Genomic DNA, 23,905 nt, shown 5'->3' on the forward strand with positions numbered 1-23,905 from the left:
GTTAGGGTTAAGCAATGTTTCACCTCCTTTCAGGTTAAGCAATGTTTCACCTCCTTCAATTAGGTCTACTGCTGCTCCCAGTGTGGTCTGCTCTACATCGGGGAGACTAAACGCAGACTGGTTTAGCCCGACAGGTTTGATCCTATTGGTTGGCTGGCCAGTGAAAAGAGGGGAGGACCGGGGGGGGGTGGGGGGGCGGAGCTAGGGAGGTGGTGAGGGGGGGGGCATGGCTGGGATGCGAGGGGGGCTAGTGGTGCCTCCTTTTTAGTTCCTGTGCTGCCTGGGGACCCATGCCCATTCCTGCACCCGCTCCCCACATTTTCTCCCCCTGTCTCCATCCTACCAACCCTCCTGATGCACCATTCCCACATCACCCACCCACTGGGCGAGATACCTGACTTATTTGGAGGTCCCGGTCTTTCGCTGACCCCTCCACAATGTCGTCGATATAGTACCGGCGCTGGCCATTACACCTAGTGGCACTGCCGATGCTGCAGGGCTGCCGGCCTCTAATTGGCCGGATGCTCTCTGAGGTTGGTCTTCCTCCCGGGGATGGACAGAAGTCTCGCCCCGTTACAAATAAAGGGCCATCAGAAAAGGTCATTTCAACCATCTGGCTAGCTCCAGACTTAAAGAGAACAGACCGAATAGTCCATAGGTTAGCGCTGTCTTCATTTCTGGTGATAGACTGACCAGAGATATTCATTGCCAGCCCACCGTCTCCCACAGCTACAGAGACTACTGCTCCTCCCACCCTGATTCCTGTCAGGACTCCATCCCATTCCCCCAGTTTCTCCGCCTCCATCACATCTGTTCCGCGATGCCACCTTCAAAAATGCTGCTTCTGACATTTTCGGATTTTTCGTGAACCAAAGTTTCCTCTCCTCCTGCGGCTGACAGGGAATTCAACTGGCTTCAACCTCGATGCAACACCTGCTCCTCCCTCCGCACCGTCCAAAGCCCCAAACACTCCTTTCAGGTTAAGCAATGTTTCACCTCCTTCAATTAGGTCTCCTGCTGCTCGCAGTGTGGTCCACTCTACATCGGGGAGACTAAACGAAGACTGGTTGGCCGCTTTGCGGACCATCTTCGGACCACAGTCATGACCCCAACCTTCCTGTCGCTTGCCTTTCCAACTCAGCATCTTGCTATTGGACGTGCTCTAACTGAATTGCAACACAGTCCTGTGTCGAGCGCATTTAGCGAGGTGTTGCTCAACGCCCGCAACACTGAGATAGACCACGTTATTCAGCGGAACTATGTTGCAATCTGGGGCCTCCGCGGGAACCCCCCCTCCAAGGCCGCATTTACTCCCGTTTCCTGCACCGAGGATCTCCGCTCGTCAGAATTCCCCTGTGCAGGAGGCGATTGGTACGCCATTTTTAAACATCGCGCCAACCCCCCCCCCCCCCCCGCTAACGTGACCTGCAGACCCCCCCCCCAGCTCACCTATAAGGGGGCCCTTAGCCTCCCCCTACCCCCCCCCCCCCACATGCAGCCCACCTCACACAGACAGGGCATCCGCACGCCCAATCTCAAGGGCAGACACAATGCCAGCTTGTCACTGCCAGCCTGGCAGGGACACCTGGATGCCAGGTGGCACCAGAAGTGCCAGGGTACCACCCTACCTGGAGGCCAACCATCTGGGGGCCTCCGATCCACTGGGAGACGCCCCCCCAAGTGCCGTTCCGCCTGGTCCCTGTTCGTGGAGACCTGTACTGAACAGCGCTCACCTAATGTTTCCGAGGGGGCTAGATCCCAATGCCTCAGGTAGATCAGGTGGGCTGCATTTTTGAGTGAGACTCGCTGTAATATGCAGATTTGCCAAATACTGATACCGCCCACAATGGGTGAGATGCAGATCGCCAAGTCTCACAAGATCCCGTTGGATCTCGCAAGGTGTGGCAAGCCAGGTAGATCCCGGAAGAGGTCTCTCCCGGCCAGTACAGACCATGTCGCCCCCGCACCCCCCCCGTTCACCTGAATGAGGGCGTGACACAGCTGGGTAGATCGCGCCTATCATGTCCACATGTCCATCCTTGGCCTGCTGTAATGCTCAAGTGACGCCTGGTGTAAGCTGGATGAGCAGCAACTCGTCTTCCGATAGGCAGGTGACAGCCCTCAGGACTCAACAATGAGTTCAACGACGTTAGGCTGTGACCTTTCTCCTCCATCTCAACCCTTTGTTTTTAAGTCCCATACATTTTCGTCTCAATGTAAGATACCCTTGTCCCCCTGCACTCCAACCTCCACCCCCCGGTCATCAGTCCCTTAAAAGGCCCGGGGCTGTCGGCAAAACAGAGAGTCCTGACGACGGAGAATTCAGCCCTATTTCTCTCAAAGGTCGTGAATCAGTGGAATTTGCTACCCCAGAAACCGATGGATGCTGGGACATTGAGTAAATTTGAGGAGGAGATGGACAGTTTTTAATTACTAAAGAGTTCAAAGAGTGTGTTCCAGCCTGGTAGTCAGGGCAGTGAGTTCCAGTCTGTTAGTCAGGGCAGTGTGTTCCAGTCTGGTAGTCAGGGCAGTGAGTTCCAGCCTGGTAGTCAGGACAGTGTGTTCCAGCCTGGTAGTCAGGACAGTGTGTTCCAGTCTGGTAGTGAGGGCAGTGTGTTCCAGTCTGGTAGTCAGGGCAGTGTGTTCCAGTCTGGTAGTCAGGGCAGTGAGTTCCAGCCTGGTAGTCAGGACAGTGTGTTCCAGCCTGGTAGTCAGGGCACTGTGTTCCAGCCTGGTAGTCAGGACAGTGTGTTCCAGTCTGGAAGTCAGGGCAGTGTGTTCCAGCCTGGCAGTCAGGACAGTGTGTTCCAGTCTGGTAGTCAGGGCAGTGAGTTCCTGCCTGGTAGTCAGGACAGTGTGTTCCAGCCTGGTAGTCAGGGCAGTGTGTTCCAGCCTGGTAGTCAGGACAGTGTGTTCCAGTCTGGTAGTGAGGGCAGTGTGTTCCAGTCTGGTAGTCAGGACAGTGTGTTCCAGTCTGGTAGTCAGGGCAGTGTGTTCCAGTCTGGTAGTCAGGACAGTGTGTTCCAGTCTGGTAGTCAGGGGAGTGTGTTCCAGCCTGGTAGTCAGGGCAGTGTGTTCCAGTCTGGTAGTCAGGTCTGTGTGTTCCAGTCTGGTAGTCAGGGCAGTGAGTTCCAGTCTGTTAGTCAGGGCAGTGTGTTCCAGTCTGGTAGTCAGGCCAGTGTGTTCCAGCCTGGAAGTCAGGGCAGCGTGTTCCAGTCTGGTAGTCAGGGCAGTGAGTTCCAGCCTGGTAGTCAGGGCTGTGTGTTCCAGTCTGGTAGTCAGGGCAGTGAGTTCCAGCCTGGTAGTCAGGGCACTGTGTTCCAGTCTGGTAGTCAGGTCTGTGTGTTCCAGTCTGGTAGTCAGGGCAGTGAGTTCCAGTCTGTTAGTCAGGGCAGTGTGTTCCAGTCTGGTAGTCAGGGCAGTGAGTTCCAGTCTGTTAGTGAGGGCAGTGTGTTCCAGTCTGGTAGTCAGGCCAGTGTGTTCCAGTCTGTTAGTCAGGGCAGTGTGTTCCAGTCTGGTAGTGAGGGCAGTGTGTTCCAGTCTGGTAGTCAGGACAGTGTGTTACAGTCTGGTAGTCAGGGCTGTGTGTTCCAGTCTGGTAGTCAGGCCAGTGTGTTCCAGCCTGGCAGTCAGGACAGTGTGTTCCAGTCTGGCAGTCAGGGCAGTGAGTTCCAGTCTGGTAGTCAGGACAGTGTGTTCCAGTCTGGTAGTCAGGCCAGTGTGTTACAGTCTGGTAGTCAGGGCTGTGTGTTCCAGTCTGGTAGTCAGGCCAGTGTGTTCCAGCCTGGCAGTCAGGACAGTGTGTTCCAGTCTGGTAGTCAGGGCAGTGAGTTCCAGTCTGTTAGTGAGGGCAGTGTGTTCCAGTCTGGTAGTCAGGCCAGTGTGTTCCAGTCTGTTAGTCAGGGCAGTGTGTTCCAGTCTGGTAGTGAGGGCAGTGTGTTCCAGTCTGGTAGTCAGGACAGTGTGTTAAAGTCTGGTAGTCAGGGCTGTGTGTTCCAGTCTGGTAGTCAGGCCAGTGTGTTCCAGCCTGGCAGTCAGGACAGTGTGTTCCAGTCTGGTAGTCAGGGCAGTGAGTTCCAGTCTGGTAGTCAGGGCTGTGTGTTCCAGTCTGGTAGTCAGGCCAGTGTGTTCCAGCCTGGCAGTCAGGACAGTGTGAACCAGTCTGGTAGTCAGGGCAGTGAGTTCCAGCCTGGTAGCCAGGGCAGTGAGTTCCAGTCTGGTAGTCAGGACAGTGTGTTCCAGTATGGTAGTCAGGGCAGTGTGTTCCAGCCTGGTAGTCATGGCAGTGTGTTCCAGTCTGGTAGTCAGGGCAGTGTGTTCCAGCCTGGTAGTCGGGGCACTGTGTTCCAGTCTGGTTCTCAGGGCAGTGTGTTCCAGCCTGGTAGTCGGGGCAGTGTGTTCCAGTCTGGTAGTCAGGGCAGTGTGTTCCAGCCTGGTAGTCGGGGCACTCTGTTCCAGTCTGGTAGTCAGGGCAGTGTATTCCAGTCTGGTAGTCAGAGCAGTGTGTTCCAGCCTGGTAGTCAGGACAGTGTGTTCCAGTCTGGTAGTCAGGGCTCTGTGTTCCAGTCTGGTAGTCAGGACAGTGTGTTCCAGCCTGGTAGTCAGGGCAGTGTGTTCCAGTCTGGTAGTCAGGGCAGTGTGTTCCAGTCTGGTAGTCAGGGCCGTGTGTTCCAGTCTGGTAGTCAGGGCAGTGTGTTGCAGTCTGGTAGTCAGGACAGCGTGTTCCAGCCTGGTAGTCAGGGCAGTGTGTTCCAGGCTGGTAGTCAGGGCACTGTGTTCCCAGTCTGATAGTCTGGACAGTGTGTTCCAGCCTGGTAGTCAGGGCAGTGAGTTCCAGTCTGTCAGTCAGGGCAGTGTGTTCCAGTCTGGTAGTCAGGGCAGTGAGTTCCAGCCTGTTAGTGAGGGCAGTGTGTTCCAGTCTGGTAGTCAGGCCAGTGTGTTCCAGTCTGTTAGTCAGGGCAGTGTGTTCCAGTCTGGTAGTCAGGCCAGTGTGTTCCAGCCTGGCAGTCAGGACAGTGTGTTCCAGTCTGGTAGTCAGGGCAGTGAGTTCCAGTCTGGTAGTCAGGACAGGTGTTCCAGTCTGGTAGTCAGGGCAGTGAGTTCCAGTCTGGTAGTCAGGACAGTGTGTTCCAGTCTGGTAGTCAGGGCAGTGTGTTCCAGCCTGGTAGTCATGGCAGTGTGTTCCAGTCTGGTAGTCAGGGCAGTGTGTTCCAGTCTGGTAGTCGGGTCAGTGTGTTCCAGTCTGTTTCTCAGGGCAGTGTGTCCCAGCCTGGTAGTCGGGGCAGTGTGTTCCTGTCTGGTAGTCAGGGCAGTGTGTTCAAGTCTGGTAGTCAGGACAGTGTGTTCCAGCCTGGTAGTCAGGGCAGTGTGTTCCAGTCTGGTAATCAGGGCAGTGTGTTCCAGCCTGGTAGTCGGGGCAGTGTGTTCCAGCCTGGTAGTCAGGACAGTGTGTTACAGTCTGGTAGTCAGGGCTGTGTGTTCCAGTCTGGTAGTCAAGACAGTGTGTTCCAGTCTGGTAGTAAGGACAGTGTGTTCCAGTCTGGTAGTCAGGGCTGTGTGTTCCAGTCTGGTAGTCAGGACAGTGTGTTCCAGCCTGGTAGTCAGGGCAGTGTGTTCCAGTCTAGTAGTCAGGACAGTGTGGTCCAGTCTGGTAGTCAGGGCAGTGTGGTCCAGTCTGGTAGTCAGGGCAGTGTGTTGCAGTCTGGTAGTCAGGACAGCGTGTTCCAGCCTGGTAGTCAGGGCAGTGTGTTCCAGGCTGGTAGTCAGGGCACTGTGTTCCCAGTCTGATAGTCTGGACAGTGTGTTCCAGCCTGGTAGTCAGGACAGTGTGTTCCAGTCTGGTAGTCAGGGCTGTGTGTTCCAGTCTGGTAGTCAGGACAGTGTGTTCCAGCCTGGTAGTCAGGGCAGTGTGTTCCAGTATGGTAGTCAGGGCAGTGTGGTCCAGTCTGGTAGTCAGGGCAGTGTGTTCCAGTCTGGTAGTCAGGGCAGTGTGTTGCAGTCTGGTAGTCAGGACAGCGTGTTCCAGACTGGTAGTCAGGGCAGTGTGTTCCAGGCTGGTAGTCAGGGCACTGTGTTCCCAGTTTGATAGTCTGGACAGTGTGTTCCAGCCTGGTAGTCAGGACAGTGTGTTCCAGACTGGTTGTCAGGACAATGTGTTCCAGTCTGATAGTCTGGACAGTGTGTTCCAGCCTGGTAGTCAGGGCAGTGTGTTCCAGACTGGTAGTCAGGGCAGTGTGTTCCAGCCTGGTAGTCAGGACAGTGTGTTCCAGACTGGTAGTCAGGACAGTGTGTTCCAGAATGGTAGTCAGGGCTGTGTGTTCCAGTCTGGTAGTCAGAACAGTGTGTTCCAGCCTGGTAGTCAGGACAGTGTGTTCCAGTCTGGTAGTCAGGGCTGTGTGTTCCAGTCTGGTAGTCAGGGTAGTGTGTTCCAGTCTGGTAGTCAGTGCAGTGTGTTCCAGCCTGGTAGTCAGGACAGTGTGTTCCAGACTGGTAGTCAGGACAATGTGTTCCAGTCTGGTAGTCAGGGAAGTGTGTTCCAGACTGGTAGTCAGGACAGTGTGTTCCAGACTGGTAGTCAGGACAATGTGTTCCAGTCTGGTTGTCAGGGAAGTATGTTCCAGACTGGTAGTCAGGACAGTGTGTTCCAGACTGGTAGTCAGGACAGTATGTTCCAGACTGGTAGTCAGGACAATGTGTTTCAGTCTGGTAGTAAGGGCAGTGTGTTCCAGCCTAGTAGTCAGGGCAGTGTGTTCCAGTCTGGTAGTCAGGGCAGTGTGTTCCACCCTGGTAGTCAGGGCAGTGTGTTCCAGACTGGTAGTCAGGGCAGTGTGTTCCAGTCTAGTAGTCAGGGCAGTGTGTTCCAGCCAGTTAGTCAGGGCAGTGTGATCCAGTCTGGTAGTAAGGGCAGTGTGTTCCAGTCTGGTAGGCAGGGCAGTGTGTTCCAGCCTAGTAGTCAGGGCAGTGTGTTCCAGTCTGGTAGTCAGGGCAGTGTGTTCCAGCCTGGTAGTCAGGACAGTGTGTTCCAGACTGGTAGTCAGGACAATGTGTTCCAGTCTGGTAGTCAGGGAAGTGTGTTCCAGACTGGTAGTCAGGACAGCATGTTCCAGCCTGGTAGTCAGGGCAGTGTGTTCCATGTCTGGTAGTCAGGGCAGTGTGTTCCAGTCTGGTAGTCAGGGCAGTGTGTTCCAGCCTGGTAGTCAGGGCAGTGTGTTCCAGACTGGTAGTCAGGGCAGTGTGTTCCAGTCTGGTAGTCACGGCAGTGTGTTCCAGCCAGTTAGTCAGAGCAGTGTGTTCCAGTCTGGTAGTAAGGGCAGTGAGTTCCAGTCTGGTAGTCAGGGCAGTGTGTTCCAGCCTAGTAGTCAGGGCAGTGTGTTCCAGTCTGGTAGTCAGGGCAGTGTGTTCCAGCCTGGTAGTCAGGACAGTGTGTTCCAGCCTGGTAGTCAGGGCAGTGTGTTCCAGTCTGGTAGTCAGGGCAATGTGTTCCAGCCTGGTAGTCAGGGCATTGTGTTCCAGACTGGTAGTCAGGGCACTGAGTTCTCAGTCTGGTAGTCAGGGCTGTGTGTTCCAGTCTGGTAGTCAGGGAAGTGTTTCAAGTCTCGTAGTCAGGACAGTGTGTTCCAGCCTGGTAGTCAAGGCAGTGTGTTCCAGTCTGGTAGTCAGGGCAGTGTGTTCGAGCCTGGTAGTCAGGACAGTGTGTTCCAGTCTGGTAGTCAGGGCAGTGAGTTCCAGTCTGGTAGTCAGGGCAGTGAGTTCCAGTCTGGTAGTCAGGGCACTGTGTTCCAGTCTGGTAGTCAGGGCTGTGTGTTCCAGTCTGGTAGTCAGGGCAGTGAGTTCCAGGCTGGTAGTCAGGGCAGTGAGTTCCAGTCTGGTAGTCAGGGCACTGTGTTCCAGTCTGGTAGTCAGGGCTGTGTGTTCCAGCCTGGTAGTCAGGGCAGTGTGTTCGAGTCTGGTAGTCAGGGCAGTGTGTTCCAGCCTGGTAGTCAGGACAGTGTGTTCCAGTCTGGTAGTCAGGGCAGTGAGTTCCAGTCTGGTAGTCAGGGCAGTGAGTTCCAGTCTGGTAGTCAGGGCACTGTGTTCCAGTCTGGTAGTCAGGGCACTGTGTTCCAGTCTGGTAGTCAGGGCTGTGTGTTCCAGTCTGTTAGTCAGGGCAGTGAGTTCCAGGCTGGTAGTCAGGGCAGTGAGTTCCAGTCTGGTAGTCAGGGCACTGTGTTCCAGTCTGGTAGTCAGGGCTGTGTGTTCCAGTCTGGTAGTCAGGGCAGTGTGTTCCAGACTGGTAGTCAGGGCAGTGTGTTCCAGTCTGGTCGTCAGGGCAGTGTGTTCCAGCCTGGTAGTCAGGACAGTGTGTTCCAGCCTGGTAGTCAGGGCAGTGTATTCCAGCCTGGTAGTCAGGGCAGTGTGTTCCAGCCTGGTAGTTAGGGCTGTGTGTTCCAGTCTGGTATTCAGGGCAGTGTGTTAAAGTCTGGTAGTCAGGGCAGTGTGTTAAAGTCTGGTAGTCAGTGCAGTGTTTTCCAGACTGGTAGACAGGGCAGTGTGTTCCAGTCTGGTAGTCAGGGCAGTGTGTTGCAGTCTGGTAGTCAGGGCAGTGAGTTCCAGTCTGGTAGTCAGGGCACTGTGTTCCAGTCTGGTAGTCAGGGCTGTGTGTTCCAGTCTGGTAGTCAGGGCAGTGAGTTCCAGGCTGGTAGTCAGGGCAGTGAGTTCCAGTCTGGTAGTCAGGGCACTGTGTTCCAGTCTGGTAGTCAGGGCTGTGTGTTCCAGCCTGGTAGTCAGGGCAGTGTGTTCCAGTCTGGTAGTCAGGGCAGTGTGTTCCAGCCTGGTAGTCAGGGCAGTGTGTTCCAGACTGGTAGTCAGGGCAGTGTGTTCCAGTCTGGTAGTCACGGCAGTGTGTTCCAGCCAGTTAGTCAGAGCAGTGTGTTCCAGTCTGGTAGTAAGGGCAGTGAGTTCCAGTCTGGTAGTCAGGGCAGTGTGTTCCAGCCTAGTAGTCAGGGCAGTGTGTTCCAGTCTGGTAGTCAGGGCAGTGTGTTCCAGCCTGGTAGTCAGGACAGTGTGTTCCAGCCTGGTAGTCAGGGCAGTGTGTTCCAGTCTGGTAGTCAGGGCAATGTGTTCCAGCCTGGTAGTCAGGGCATTGTGTTCCAGACTGGTAGTCAGGGCACTGAGTTCTCAGTCTGGTAGTCAGGGCTGTGTGTTCCAGTCTGGTAGTCAGGGAAGTGTTTCAAGTCTCGTAGTCAGGACAGTGTGTTCCAGCCTGGTAGTCAAGGCAGTGTGTTCCAGTCTGGTAGTCAGGGCAGTGTGTTCGAGCCTGGTAGTCAGGACAGTGTGTTCCAGTCTGGTAGTCAGGGCAGTGAGTTCCAGTCTGGTAGTCAGGGCAGTGAGTTCCAGTCTGGTAGTCAGGGCACTGTGTTCCAGTCTGGTAGTCAGGGCTGTGTGTTCCAGTCTGGTAGTCAGGGCAGTGAGTTCCAGGCTGGTAGTCAGGGCAGTGAGTTCCAGTCTGGTAGTCAGGGCACTGTGTTCCAGTCTGGTAGTCAGGGCTGTGTGTTCCAGCCTGGTAGTCAGGGCAGTGTGTTCCAGTCTGGTAGTCAGGGCAGTGTGTTCCAGCCTGGTAGTCAGGACAGTGTGTTCCAGTCTGGTAGTCAGGGCAGTGAGTTCCAGTCTGGTAGTCAGGGCAGTGAGTTCCAGTCTGGTAGTCAGGGCACTGTGTTCCAGTCTGGTAGTCAGGGCACTGTGTTCCAGTCTGGTAGTCAGGGCTGTGTGTTCCCAGTCTGTTAGTCAGGGCAGTGAGTTCCAGGCTGGTAGTCAGGGCAGTGAGTTCCAGTCTGGTAGTCAGGGCACTGTGTTCCAGTCTGGTAGTCAGGGCTGTGTGTTCCAGTCTGGTAGTCAGGGCAGTGTGTTCCAGACTGGTAGTCAGGGCAGTGTGTTCCAGTCTGGTCGTCAGGGCAGTGTGTTCCAGCCTGGTAGTCAGGACAGTGTGTTCCAGCCTGGTAGTCAGGGCAGTGTATTCCAGCCTGGTAGTCAGGGCAGTGTGTTCCAGCCTGGTAGTCAGGGCTGTGTGTTCCAGTCTGGTAGTCAGGGCAGTGTGTTAAAGTCTGGTAGTCAGTGCAGTGTTTTCCAGACTGGTAGACAGGGCAGTGTGTTCCAGTCTGGTAGTCAGGGCAGTGTGTTCCAGTCTGGTAGTCAGGGCAGTGTGTTCGAGCCTGGTAGTCAGGACAGTGTGTTCCAGTCTGGTAGTCAGGGCAGTGAGTTCCAGTCTGGTAGTCAGGGCAGTGAGTTCCAGTCTGGTAGTCAGGGCACTGTGTTCCAGTCTGGTAGTCAGGGCTGTGTGTTCCAGTCTGGTAGTCAGGGCAGTGAGTTCCAGGCTGGTAGTCAGGGCAGTGAGTTCCAGTCTGGTAGTCAGGGCACTGTGTTCCAGTCTGGTAGTCAGGGCTGTGTGTTCCAGCCTGGTAGTCAGGGCAGTGTGTTCGAGTCTGGTAGTCAGGGCAGTGTGTTCCAGCCTGGTAGTCAGGACAGTGTGTTCCAGTCTGGTAGTCAGGGCAGTGAGTTCCAGTCTGGTAGTCAGGGCAGTGAGTTCCAGTCTGGTAGTCAGGGCACTGTGTTCCAGTCTGGTAGTCAGGGCACTGTGTTCCAGTCTGGTAGTCAGGGCTGTGTGTTCCAGTCTGTTAGTCAGGGCAGTGAGTTCCAGGCTGGTAGTCAGGGCAGTGAGTTCCAGTCTGGTAGTCAGGGCACTGTGTTCCAGTCTGGTAGTCAGGGCTGTGTGTTCCAGTCTGGTAGTCAGGGCAGTGTGTTCCAGACTGGTAGTCAGGGCAGTGTGTTCCAGTCTGGTCGTCAGGGCAGTGTGTTCCAGCCTGGTAGTCAGGACAGTGTGTTCCAGCCTGGGAGTCAGGGCAGTGTATTCCAGCCTGGTAGTCAGGGCAGTGTGTTCCAGCCTGGTAGTTAGGGCTGTGTGTTCCAGTCTGGTAGTCAGGGCAGTGTGTTAAAGTCTGGTAGTCAGGGCAGTGTGTTAAAGTCTGGTAGTCAGTGCAGTGTTTTCCAGACTGGTAGACAGGGCAGTGTGTTCCAGTCTGGTAGTCAGGGCAGTGTGTTGCAGTCTGGTAGTCAGGGCAGTGAGTTCCAGTCTGGTAGTCAGGGCACTGTGTTCCAGTCTGGTAGTCAGGGCTGTGTGTTCCAGTCTGGTAGTCAGGGCAGTGAGTTCCAGGCTGGTAGTCAGGGCAGTGAGTTCCAGTCTGGTAGTCAGGGCACTGTGTTCCAGTCTGGTAGTCAGGGCTGTGTGTTCCAGCCTGGTAGTCAGGGCAGTGTGTTCCAGTCTGGTAGTCAGGGCAGTGTGTTCCAGCCTGGTAGTCAGGGCAGTGTGTTCCAGACTGGTAGTCAGGGCAGTGTGTTCCAGTCTGGTAGTCACGGCAATGTGTTCCAGCCAGTTAGTCAGAGCAGTGTGTTCCAGTCTGGTAGTAAGGGCAGTGAGTTCCAGTCTGGTAGTCAGGGCAGTGTGTTCCAGCCTAGTAGTCAGGGCAGTGTGTTCCAGTCTGGTAGTCAGGGCAGTGTGTTCCAGCCTGGTAGTCAGGACAGTGTGTTCCAGCCTGGTAGTCAGGGCAGTGTGTTCCAGTCTGGTAGTCAGGGCAATGTGTTCCAGCCTGGTAGTCAGGGCATTGTGTTCCAGACTGGTAGTCAGGGCACTGAGTTCTCAGTCTGGTAGTCAGGGCTGTGTGTTCCAGTCTGGTAGTCAGGGAAGTGTTTCAAGTCTCGTAGTCAGGACAGTGTGTTCCAGCCTGGTAGTCAAGGCAGTGTGTTCCAGTCTGGTAGTCAGGGCAGTGTGTTCGAGCCTGGTAGTCAGGACAGTGTGTTCCAGTCTGGTAGTCAGGGCAGTGAGTTCCAGTCTGGTAGTCAGGGCAGTGAGTTCCAGTCTGGTAGTCAGGGCACTGTGTTCCAGTCTGGTAGTCAGGGCTGTGTGTTCCAGTCTGGTAGACAGGGCAGTGAGTTCCAGGCTGGTAGTCAGGGCAGTGAGTTCCAGTCTGGTAGTCAGGGCACTGTGTTCCAGTCTGGTAGTCAGGGCTGTGTGTTCCAGCCTGGTAGTCAGGGCAGTGTGTTCCAGTCTGGTAGTCAGGGCAGTGTGTTCCAGCCTGGTAGTCAGGACAGTGTGTTCCAGTCTGGTAGTCAGGGCAGTGAGTTCCAGTCTGGTAGTCAGGGCAGTGAGTTCCAGTCTGGTAGTCAGGGCACTGTGTTCCAGTCTGGTAGTCAGGGCACTGTGTTCCAGTCTGGTAGTCAGGGCTGTGTGTTCCCAGTCTGTTAGTCAGGGCAGTGAGTTCCAGGCTGGTAGTCAGGGCAGTGAGTTCCAGTCTGGTAGTCAGGGCACTGTGTTCCAGTCTGGTAGTCAGGGCTGTGTGTTCCAGTCTGGTAGTCAGGGCAGTGTGTTCCAGACTGGTAGTCAGAGCAGTGTGTTCCAGTCTGGTCGTCAGGGCAGTGTGTTCCAGCCTGGTAGTCAGGACAGTGTGTTCCAGCCTGGTAGTCAGGGCAGTGTATTCCAGCCTGGTAGTCAGGGCAGTGTGTTCCAGCCTGGTAGTCAGGGCTGTGTGTTCCAGTCTGGTAGTCAGGGCAGTGTGTTAAAGTCTGGTAGTCAGTGCAGTGTTTTCCAGACTGGTAGACAGGGCAGTGTGTTCCAGTCTGGTAGTCAGGGCAGTGTGTTGCAGTCTGGTAGTCAGGGCAGTGTGTTCCAGTCTGGTAGTCAGGGCAGTGTGTTCCAGCCTGGTAGTCAGGGCAGTGTGTTCCAGTCTGGTAGTCAGCGCTGTGTGTTCCAGTCTGGTATTCAGGGCAGTGTGTTCCAGCCTGGTAGCCAGGACAGTGTGTTCCAGCCTGGTAGTGAGGCCGTGTGTTCCAGTCTGGTAGACAGGGCAGTGTGTTCCAGCCTTGTAGTCAGGGCAGTGTGTTCCAGTCTGGTAGTCAGGGCAGTGTGTTCCAGTCTGGTCGTCAGGGCAATGTGTTCCAGTCTGGTATTCAGGGCAGTGTGTTCCAGTCTGGTAGTCAGGGCAGTATGTTCCAGTCTGGTAGTCAGGGCAGTGTGTTCCAGCCTGGTAGTCAGGGAAGAGTTTTCCAGACTGGTAGTCAGGGCACTGTGTTCCCAGTCTGGTAGTCAGGGCTGTGTGTTCCAGTCTGGTAGTCAGGGCAGTGTGTTCCAATCTGGTAGTCAGGACAGTGTGTTCCAGCCTGGTAGTCAGGACAGTGTGTTCCAGTCTGGAAGTCAGGGCAGTGTGTTCCAGTCTGGTAGTCAGGGCAGTGTGTTCCAGCCTGGTAGTCAGGGCAGTGTGTTCCAGTCTGGTAGTCAGGGCAGTGTGTTCCAGTCTGGTAGTCAGGGCAGTGTGTTCCAGCCTGGTAGTCAGGGCAGTGTGTTCCAGTCTGGTAGTCAGAGCAGTGTGTTCCAGCCTGGTAGTCAGGGCAGTGTGTTCCTGTCTGGTAGTCAGGGCAGTGTGTTCCAGCCTGGTAGTCAGGGCAGTGTGTTCCAGTCTGGTAGTCAGGGCAGTGTGTTCCAGCCTGGTAGGCAGGGCAGTGTGTTCCAGCCTGGTAGTCAGGGCAGTGTGTTCCAGTCTGGTAGTCAGGACAATGTGTTCCAGCCTGGTAGACAGGGCAGTGTGTTCCAGACTGGTAGTCAGGGCACTGTGTTCCCAGTTTGGTAGTCAGGGCTGTGTGTTCCAGTCTGGTAGTCAGGACAGTGTGTTCCAGTCTGGTAGTAAGGGCAGTGTGTTCCAGTCTGGTAGTCAGGGCAGTGTGTTGCAGCCTGGTAGTCAGGGCAGTGTGTTCCAGCCTGGTAGTCAGGGCAGTGTGTTCCAGTCTGGTAGTCAGGGCAGTGTGTTCCAGTCTGGTAGTCAGGGCAGTGTGTTCCAGCCTGGTAGTCAGGGCAGTGTGTTCCAGTCTGGTAGTCAGGGCAGTGTGTTTCAGTCTGGTAGTCAGGGCAGTGTGTTCCAGCCTGGTAGTCAGGACAGTGTGTTCCAGCCTGGTAGTCAGGGCAGCGTGTTCCAGCCTGGTAGTCAGGGCACTGTGTTCCCTGTCTGGTAGTCAGGGCAGTGTGTTCCAGCCTGGTAGTCAGGGCAGTGTGTTCCAGACTGGTAGTCAGGGCAGTGTGTTCCAGCCTGGTCGTCAGGGCAGTGTGTTCCAGCCTGGAGTTCAGGGCACTGTGTTCCCAGTCTTGTAGTCAGGGGTGTGTGTTCCAATCTGGTAGTCAGGGCAGTGTGTTCCAGTCTGGTAGTCAGGACAGTGTGTTCCAGCCTGGTAGTCAGGACAGTGTGTTCCAGCCTGGTAGTCAGGACAGTGTGTTCCAGTCTGGAAGTCAGGGCAGTGTGTTCCAGTCTGGTAGTCAGGGCAGTGTGTTCCAGCCTTGTAGTCAGGGCAGTGTGTTCCAGTCTGGTAGTCAGGGCAGTGTGTTCCAGTCTGGTAGTCAGGGCAGTGTGTTCCAGCCTGGTAGTCAGGGCAGTGTGTTCCAGTCTGGTAGTCAGTGCAGTGTGTTCCAGCCTGGTAGTCAGGGCACTTTGTTCCCAGTCTGGTAGTCAGGGCTGTGTGTTCCAGTCTGGTAGTCAGGACAGTGTGTTCCAGTCTGGTAGTAAGGGCAGTGTGTTCCAGTCTGGTAGTCAGTGCAGTGTGTTGCAGCCTGGTAGTCAGGGCAGTGTGTTCCAGCCTGGTAGTCAGGGCAGTGTGTTCCAGTCTGGTAGTCAGGGCAGTGTGTTCCAGTCTGGTAGTCAGGGCAGTGTGTTCCAGCCTGGTATTCAGGGCAGTGTGTTCCAGTCTCGTAGTCAGGGCAGTGTGTTCCAGTCTGGTAGTCAGGGCAGTGTGTTCCAGCCTGGTAGTCAGGACAGTGTGTTCCAGCCTGGTAGTCAGGGCAGCGTGTTCCAGCCTGGTAGTCAGGGCACTGTGTTCCCTGTCTGGTAGTCAGGGCAGTGTGTTCCAGCCTGGTAGTCAGGGCAGTGTGTTCCAGACTGGTAGTCAGGGCAGTGTGTTCCAGCCTGGTCGTCAGGGCAGTGTGTTCCAGCCTGGAGTTCAGGGCACTGTGTTCCCAGTCTTGTAGTCAGGGGTGTGTGTTCCAGTCTGGTAGTCAGGGCAGTGTGTTCCAGTCTGGTAGTCAGGACAGTGTGTTCCAGCCTGGTAGTCAGGACAGTGTGTTCCAGCCTGGTAGTCAGGACAGTGTGTTCCAGTCTGGAAGTCAGGGCAGTGTGTTCCAGTCTGGTAGTCAGGGCAGTGTGTTCCAGCCTGGTAGTCAGGGCAGTGTGTTCCAGTCTGGTAGTCAGGGCAGTGTGTTCCAGTCTGGTAGTCAGGGCAGTGTGTTCCAGCCTGGTAGTCAGGGCAGTGTGTTCCAGTCTGGTAGTCAGAGCAGTGTGTTCCAGCCTGGTAGTCAGGGCAGTGTGTTCCAGTCTGGTAGTCAGGGCAGTGTGTTCCAGCCTGGTAGTCAGGGCAGTGTGTTCCAGTCTGGTAGTCAGGGCAGTGTGTTCCAGCCTGGTAGGCAGGGCAGTGTGTTCCAGCCTGGTAGTCAGGGCAGTGTGTTCCAGTCTGGTAGTCAGGACAATGTGTTCCCGCCTGGTAGTCAGGGCAGTGTGTGCCAGACTGGTAGTCAGGGCACTGTGTTCCCAGTCTGGTAGTCAGGGCTGTGTGTTCCAATCTGGTAGTCAGGGCAGTGTGTTCCAATCTGGTAGTAAGGGCAGTGTGTTCCAGTCTGGTAGTCAGGGCAGTGTGTTCCAGCCTGGTAGTCAGGGCAGTGTGTTGCAGCCTGGTAGTCAGGGCAGTGAGTTCCAGTCTGGTAGTCAGGGCAGTGTGTTCCAGCCTGGTAGTCAGGGCAGTGTGTTCCAGTCTGTTGTCAGGGCAGTGTGTTCCAGCCTGGTAGTCAGGACAGTGTGTTCCAGCCTGGAAGTCAGGGCAGTGTGTTCCAGCCTGGTAGTCAGAGCACTGTGTTCCCAGTCTGGTAGTCAGGGCAGTGTGTTCCAGCCTGGTAGTCAGGGCAGTGTGTTCCAGTCTGGTAGTCAGGGCAGTGTGTTTCCAGTCTGGTAGTCAGGGCAGTGTGTTCCAGACTGGTAGTCAGGGCAGTGTGTTCCAGTCTGGTAGTCAGGGCAGTGTGTTCCAGCCTGGTAGTCAGGGCAGTGTGTTCCAGTCTGGTAGTCAGGGCAGTGTGTTCCAGCCTGGTAGTCAGGACAGTGTGTTCCAGTCTGGTAGTCAGGGCAGTGAGTTCCAGTCTGGTAGTCAGGGCAGTGAGTTCCAGTCTGGTAGTCAGGGCACTGTGTTCCAGTCTGGTAGTCAGGGCACTGTATTCCAGTCTGGTAGTCAGGGCTGTGTGTTCCAGTCTGTTAGTCAGGGCAGTGAGTTCCAGGCTGGTAGTCAGGGCAGTGAGTTCCAGTCTGGTAGTCAGGGCACTGTGTTCCAGTCTGGTAGTCAGGGCTGTGTGTTCCAGTCTGGTAGTCAGGGCAGTGTGTTCCAGACTGGTAGTCAGGGCAGTGTGTTCCAGTCTGGTCGTCAGGGCAGTGTGTTCCAGCCTGGTAGTCAGGACAGTGTGTTCCAGCCTGGTAGTCAGGGCAGTGTATTCCAGCCTGGTAGTCAGGGCAGTGTGTTCCAGCCTGGTAGTCAGGGCTGTGTGTTCCAGTCTGGTAGTCAGGGCAGTGTGTTAAAGTCTGGTAGTCAGGGCAGTGTTTTCCAGACTGGTAGACAGGGCAGTGTGTTCCAGTCTGATAGTCAGGGCAGTGTGTTGCAGTCTGGTAGTCAGGGCAGTGTGTTCCAGTCTGGTAGACAAAGCAGTGTGTTCCAGCCTGGTAATCAGGGCAGTGTGTTCCAGTCTGGTAGTCAGCGCTGTGTGTTCCAGTCTGGTATTCAGGGCAGTGTGTTCCAGCCTGGTAGCCAGGACAGTGTGTTCCAGCCTGGTAGTGAGGCCGTGTGTTCCAGTCTGGTAGTCAGGGCAGTGTGTTCCAGCCTTGTAGTCAGGGCAGTGTGTTCCAGTCTGGTAGTCAGGGCAGTGTGTTCCAGTCTGGTCGTCAGGGCAATGTGTTCCAGTCTGGTATTCAGGGCAGTGTGTTCCAGTCTGGTAGTCAGGGCAGTGTGTTCCAGTCTGGTAGTCAGGGCAGTGTGTTCCAGCCTGGTAGTCAGGGCAGAGTTTTCCAGACTGGTAGTCAGGGCACTGTGTTCCCAGTCTGGTAGTCAGGGCTGTGTGTTCCAGTCTGGTAGTCAGGGCAGTGTGTTCCAATCTGGTAGTCAGGACAGTGTGTTCCAGCCTGGTAGTCAGGGCAGTGTGTTCCAGTCTGGTAGTCAGGGCAGTGTGTTCCAGCCTTGTAGTCAGGGCAGTGTGTTCCAGTCTGGTAGTCAGGGCAGTGTGTTCCAGTCTGGTAGTCAGGGCAGTGTGTTCCAGCCTGGTAGTCAGGGCAGTGTGTTCCAGTCTGGTAGTCAGTGCAGTGTGTTCCAGCCTGGTAGTCAGGGCACTTTGTTCCCAGTCTGGTAGTCAGGGCTGTGTGTTCCAGTCTGGTAGTCAGGACAGTGTGTTCCAGTCTGGTAGTAAGGGCAGTGTGTTCCAGTCTGGTAGTCAGTGCAGTGTGTTGCAGCCTGGTAGTCAGGGCAGTGTGTTCCAGCCTGGTAGTCAGGGCAGTGTGTTCCAGTCTGGTAGTCAGGGCAGTGTGTTCCAGTCTGGTAGTCAGGGCAGTGTGTTCCAGCCTGGTATTCAGGGCAGTGTGTTCCAGTCTCGTAGTCAGGGCAGTGTGTTCCAGTCTGGTAGTCAGGGCAGTGTGTTCCAGCCTGGTAGTCAGGACAGTGTGTTCCAGCCTGGTAGTCAGGGCAGCGTGTTCCAGCCTGGTAGTCAGGGCACTGTGTTCCCTGTCTGGTAGTCAGGGCAGTGTGTTCCAGCCTGGTAGTCAGGGCAGTGTGTTCCAGACTGGTAGTCAGGGCAGTGTGTTCCAGCCTGGTCGTCAGGGCAGTGTGTTCCAGCCTGGAGTTCAGGGCACTGTGTTCCCAGTCTTGTAGTCAGGGGTGTGTGTTCCAGTCTGGTAGTCAGGGCAGTGTGTTCCAGTCTGGTAGTCAGGACAGTGTGTTCCAGCCTGGTAGTCAGGACAGTGTGTTCCAGCCTGGTAGTCAGGACAGTGTGTTCCAGTCTGGAAGTCAGGGCAGTGTGTTCCAGTCTGGTAGTCAGGGCAGTGTGTTCCAGCCTGGTAGTCAGGGCAGTGTGTTCCAGTCTGGTAGTCAGGGCAGTGTGTTCCAGTCTGGTAGTCAGGGCAGTGTGTTCCAGCCTGGTAGTCAGGGCAGTGTGTTCCAGTCTGGTAGTCAGAGCAGTGTGTTCCAGCCTGGTAGTCAGGGCAGTGTGTTCCAGTCTGGTAGTCAGGGCAGTGTGTTCCAGCCTGGTAGTCAGGGCAGTGTGTTCCAGTCTGGTAGTCAGGGCAGTGTGTTCCAGCCTGGTAGGCAGGGCAGTGTGTTCCAGCCTGGTAGTCAGGGCAGTGTGTTCCAGTCTGGTAGTCAGGACAATGTGTTCCCGCCTGGTAGTCAGGGCAGTGTGTGCCAGACTGGTAGTCAGGGCACTGTGTTCCCAGTCTGGTAGTCAGGGCTGTGTGTTCCAATCTGGTAGTCAGGGCAGTGTGTTCCAATCTGGTAGTAAGGGCAGTGTGTTCCAGTCTGGTAGTCAGGGCAGTGTGTTCCAGCCTGGTAGTCAGGGCAGTGTGTTGCAGCCTGGTAGTCAGGGCAGTGAGTTCCAGTCTGGTAGTCAGGGCAGTGTGTTCCAGCCTGGTAGTCAGGGCAGTGTGTTCCAGTCTGTTGTCAGGGCAGTGTGTTCCAGCCTGGTAGTCAGGACAGTGTGTTCCAGCCTGGAAGTCAGGGCAGTGTGTTCCAGCCTGGTAGTCAGAGCACTGTGTTCCCAGTCTGGTAGTCAGGGCAGTGTGTTCCAGCCTGGTAGTCAGGGCAGTGTGTTCCAGTCTGGTAGTCAGGGCAGTGTGTTTCCAGTCTGGTAGTCAGGGCAGTGTGTTCCAGACTGGTAGTCAGGGCAGTGTGTTCCAGTCTGGTAGTCAGGGCAGTGTGTTCCAGCCTGGTAGTCAGGGCAGTGTGTTCCAGTCTGGTAGTCAGGGCAGTGTGTTCCAGCCTGGTAGTCAGGACAGTGTGTTCCAGTCTGGTAGTCAGGGCAGTGAGTTCCAGTCTGGTAGTCAGGGCAGTGAGTTCCAGTCTGGTAGTCAGGGCACTGTGTTCCAGTCTGGTAGTCAGGGCACTGTATTCCAGTCTGGTAGTCAGGGCTGTGTGTTCCAGTCTGTTAGTCAGGGCAGTGAGTTCCAGGCTGGTAGTCAGGGCAGTGAGTTCCAGTCTGGTAGTCAGGGCACTGTGTTCCAGTCTGGTAGTCAGGGCTGTGTGTTCCAGTCTGGTAGTCAGGGCAGTGTGTTCCAGACTGGTAGTCAGGGCAGTGTGTTCCAGTCTGGTCGTCAGGGCAGTGTGTTCCAGCCTGGTAGTCAGGACAGTGTGTTCCAGCCTGGTAGTCAGGGCAGTGTATTCCAGCCTGGTAGTCAGGGCAGTGTGTTCCAGCCTGGTAGTCAGGGCTGTGTGTTCCAGTCTGGTAGTCAGGGCAGTGTGTTAAAGTCTGGTAGTCAGGGCAGTGTTTTCCAGACTGGTAGACAGGGCAGTGTGTTCCAGTCTGATAGTCAGGGCAGTGTGTTGCAGTCTGGTAGTCAGGGCAGTGTGTTCCAGTCTGGTAGACAAAGCAGTGTGTTCCAGCCTGGTAGTCAGGGCAGTGTGTTCCAGTCTGGTAGTCAGCGCTGTGTGTTCCAGTCTGGTATTCAGGGCAGTGTGTTCCAGCCTGGTAGCCAGGACAGTGTGTTCCAGCCTGGTAGTGAGGCCGTGTGTTCCAGTCTGGTAGTCAGGGCAGTGTGTTCCAGCCTTGTAGTCAGGGCAGTGTGTTCCAGTCTGGTAGTCAGGGCAGTGTGTTCCAGTCTGGTCGTCAGGGCAATGTGTTCCAGTCTGGTATTCAGGGCAGTGTGTTCCAGTCTGGTAGTCAGGGCAGTGTGTTCCAGTCTGGTAGTCAGGGCAGTGTGTTCCAGCCTGGTAGTCAGGGCAGAGTTTTCCAGACTGGTAGTCAGGGCACTGTGTTCCCAGTCTGGTAGTCAGGGCTGTGTGTTCCAGTCTGGTAGTCAGGGCAGTGTGTTCCAATCTGGTAGTCAGGACAGTGTGTTCCAGCCTGGTAGTCAGGACAGTGTGTTCCAGTCTGGAAGTCAGGGCAGTGTGTTCCAGTCTGGTAGTCAGGGCAGTGTGTTCCAGCCTGGTAGTCAGGGCAGTGTGTTCCAGTCTGGTAGTCAGGGCAGTGTGTTCCAGTCTGGTAGTCAGGGCAGTGTGTTCCAGCCTGGTAGTCAGGGCAGTGTGTTCCAGTCTGGTAGTCAGAGCAGTGTGTTCCAGCCTGGTAGTCAGGGCAGTGTGTTCCTGTCTGGTAGTCAGGGCAGTGTGTTCCAGCCTGGTAGTTAGGGCAGTGTGTTCCAGTCTGGTAGTCAGGGCAGTGTGTTCCAGCCTGGTAGGCAGGGCAGTGTGTTCCAGCCTGGTAGTCAGGGCAGTGTGTTCCAGTCTGGTAGTCAGGACAATGTGTTCCAGCCTGGTAGACAGGGCAGTGTGTTCCAGACTGGTAGTCAGGGCACTGTGTTCCCAGTTTGGTAGTCAGGGCTGTGTGTTCCAGTCTGGTAGTCAGGACAGTGTGTTCCAGTCTGGTAGTAAGGGCAGTGTGTTCCAGTCTGGTAGTCAGGGCAGTGTGTTGCAGCCTGGTAGTCAGGGCAGTGTGTTCCAGCCTGGTAGTCAGGGCAGTGTGTTCCAGTCTGGTAGTCAGGGCAGTGTGTTCCAGTCTGGTAGTCAGGGCAGTGTGTTCCAGCCTGGTAGTCAGGGCAGTGTGTTCCAGTCTGGTAGTCAGGGCAGTGTGTTTCAGTCTGGTAGTCAGGGCAGTGTGTTCCAGCATGGTAGTCAGGACAGTGTGTTCCAGCCTGGTAGTCAGGGCAGCGTGTTCCAGCCTGGTAGTCAGGGCACTGTGTTCCCTGTCTGGTAGTCAGGGCAGTGTGTTCCAGCCTGGTAGTCAGGGCAGTGTGTTCCAGACTGGTAGTCAGGGCAGTGTGTTCCAGCCTGGTCGTCAGGGCAGTGTGTTCCAGCCTGGAGTTCAGGGCACTGTGTTCCCAGTCTTGTAGTCAGGGGTGTGTGTTCCAGTCTGGTAGTCAGGGCAGTGTGTTCCAGTCTGGTAGTCAGGACAGTGTGTTCCAGCCTGGTAGTCAGGACAATGTGTTCCAGCCTGGTAGTCAGGACAGTGTGTTCCAGTCTGGAAGTCAGGGCAGTGTGTTCCAGTCTGGTAGTCAGGGCAGTGTGTTCCAGCCTGGTAGTCAGGGCAGTGTGTTCCAGTTTGGTAGTCAGGGCAGTGTGTTCCAGTCTGGTAGTCAGGGCAGTGTGTTCCAGCCTGGTATTCAGGGCAGTGTGTTCCAGTCTGGTAGTCAGAGCAGTGTGTTCCAGCCTGGTAGTCAGGGCAGTGTGTTCCAGTCTGGTAGTCAGGGCAGTGTGTTCCAGCCTGGTAGTCAGGGCAGTGTGTTCCAGTCTGGTAGTCAGGGCAGTGTGTTCCAGCCTGGTAGGCAGGGCAGTGTGTTCCAGCCTGGTAGTCAGGGCAGTGTGTTCCAATCTGGTAGTCAGGACAATGTGTTCCCGCCTGGTAGTCAGGGCAGTGTGTGCCAGACTGGTAGTCAGGGCACTGTGTTCCCAGTCTGGTAGTCAGGGCTGTGTGTTCCAATCTGGTAGTCAGGGCAGTGTGTTCCAGTCTGGTAGTAAGGGCAGTGTGTTCCAGTCTGGTAGTCAGGGCAGTGTGTTCCAGCCTGGTAGTCAGGGCAGTGTGTTCCAGCCTGGTAGTCAGGGCAGTGAGTTCCAGTCTGGTAGTCAGGGCAGTGTGTTCCAGCCTGGTAGTCAGGGCAGTGTGTTCCAGTCTGTTGTCAGGGCAGTGTGTTCCAGCCTGGTAGTCAGGACAGTGTGTTCCAGCCTGGAAGTCAGGGCAGTGTGTTCCAGCCTGGTCGTCAGGGCACTGTGTTCCCAGTCTGGTAGTCAGGGCAGTGTGTTCCAGCCTGGTAGTCAGGGCAGTGTGTTCCAGTCTGGTAGTCAGGGCAGTGTGTTTCCAGTCTGGTAGTCAGGGCAGTGTGTTCCAGACTGGTAGTCAGGGCAGTGTGTTCCAGTCTGGTAGTCAGGGCAGTGTGTTCCAGCCTGGTAGTCAGGGCAGTGTGTTCCAGCCTGGTAGTCAGGGCACTGTGTTCCCAGTCTGGTAGTCAGGGCAGTGTGTTCCAGCCTGGTAGTCAGGGCAGTGTGTTCCAGTCTGGTAGTCAGGGTAGTGTGTTCCAGTCTGGTAGTCAGGGCAGTGTGTTCCAGCCTGGTAGTCAGGGCAATGTGTTACAGTCTGGTAGTCAGAGCAGTGTGTTCCAGCCTGGTAGTCAGGGCAGTGTGTTCCTGTCTGGTAGTCAGGGCAGTGTGTTCCAGCCTGGTAGTCAGGGCAGTGTGTTCCAGTCTGGTAGTCAGGGCAGTGTGTTCCAGCCTGGTAGGCAGGGCAGTGTGTTCCAGCCTGGTGGTCAGGGCAGTGTGTTCCAGTCTGGTAGTCAGGACAATGTGTTCCAGCCTGGTAGACAGGGCAGTGTGTTCCAGACTGGTACTCAGGCCACTTTGTTCCCAGTCTGGTAGTCAGGGCTGTGTGTTCCAGTCTGGTAGTCAGGGCAGTGTGTTCCAGTCTGGTAGTCAGGGCAGTGTGTTCCAGTCTGGTAGTCAGGGCAGTGTGTTCCAGCCTGGTATTCAGGGCAGTGTGTTCCAGTCTGGTAGTCAGGGCAGTGTGTTCCAGTCTGGTAGTCAGGGCAGTGTGTTCCAGCCTGGTAGTCAGGACAGTGTGTTCCAGCCTGGTAGTCAGGGCAGCGTGTTCCAGCCTGGTAGTCAGGGCACTGTGTTCATGTCTGGTAGTCAGGGCAGTGTGTTCCAGCCTGGTAGTCAGGGCAGTGTGTTCCAGACTGGTAGTCAGGGCAGTGTGTTCCAGCCTGGTCGTCAGGGCAGTGTGTTCCAGCCTGGAGTTCAGGGCACTGTGTTCCCAGTCTTGTAGTCAGGGGTGTGTGTTCCAGTCTGGTAGTCAGGGCAGTGTGTTCCAGTCTGGTAGTCAGGGCAGTGTGTTTCCAGTCTGGTAGTCAGGGCAGTGTGTTCCAGACTGGTAGTCAGGGCAGTGTGTTCCAGTCTGGTAGTCAGGGCAGTGTCTTCCAGCCTGGTAGTCAGGGCAGTGTGTTCCAGCCTGGTAGTCAGGGCACTGTGTTCCCAGTCTGGGAGTCAGGGCAGTGAGTTCCAGCCTCGTAGTCATGGCAGAGTGTTCCAGTCTGGTAGTCAGGGCAGTGTGTTTCCAGTCTGGTAGTCAGGGCAGTGTGTTCCAGACTGGTAGTCAGGGCAGTGTGTTCCAGACTGGTAGTCAGGGCAGTGTGTTCCAGTCTGGTCGTCTGGGCAGTGTGTTCCAGCCTGGTAGTCAGGACAGTGTGTTCCAGCCTGGTAGTCAGGGCAGTGTATTCCAGCCTGGTAGTCAGGGCAGTGTGTTCCAGCCTGGTAGTCAGGGCTGTGTGTTCCATCCTGGTAGTCAGGGCAGTGTGTTAAAGTCTGGTAGTCAGGGCAGTGTTTTCCAGACTGGTAGACAGGGCAGTGTGTTCCAGTCTGGTAGTCAGGGCAGTGTGTTCCAGTCTGGTAGTCAGGGCAGTGTGTTCCAGTCTGGTAGTCAGGGCAGTGTGTTCCAGCCTGGTAGTCAGGGCAGTGTGTTCCAGTCTGGTAGTCAGCGCTGTGTGTTCCAGTCTGGTATTCAGGGCAGTGTGTTCCAGCCTGGTATTCAGGACAGTGTGTTCCAGCCTGGTAGTCAGGGCAGTGTGTTCCAGTCTGGTAGTCAGGGCAGTGTGTTCCAGCCTTGTAGTCAGGGCAGTGTGTTCCAGTCTGG

The sequence above is a fragment of the Scyliorhinus torazame genome, chromosome 15, assembly GCF_047496885.1.
Source record: "Scyliorhinus torazame isolate Kashiwa2021f chromosome 15, sScyTor2.1, whole genome shotgun sequence".
In the NCBI taxonomy this organism is placed as follows: Eukaryota; Metazoa; Chordata; class Chondrichthyes; order Carcharhiniformes; family Scyliorhinidae; genus Scyliorhinus; species Scyliorhinus torazame.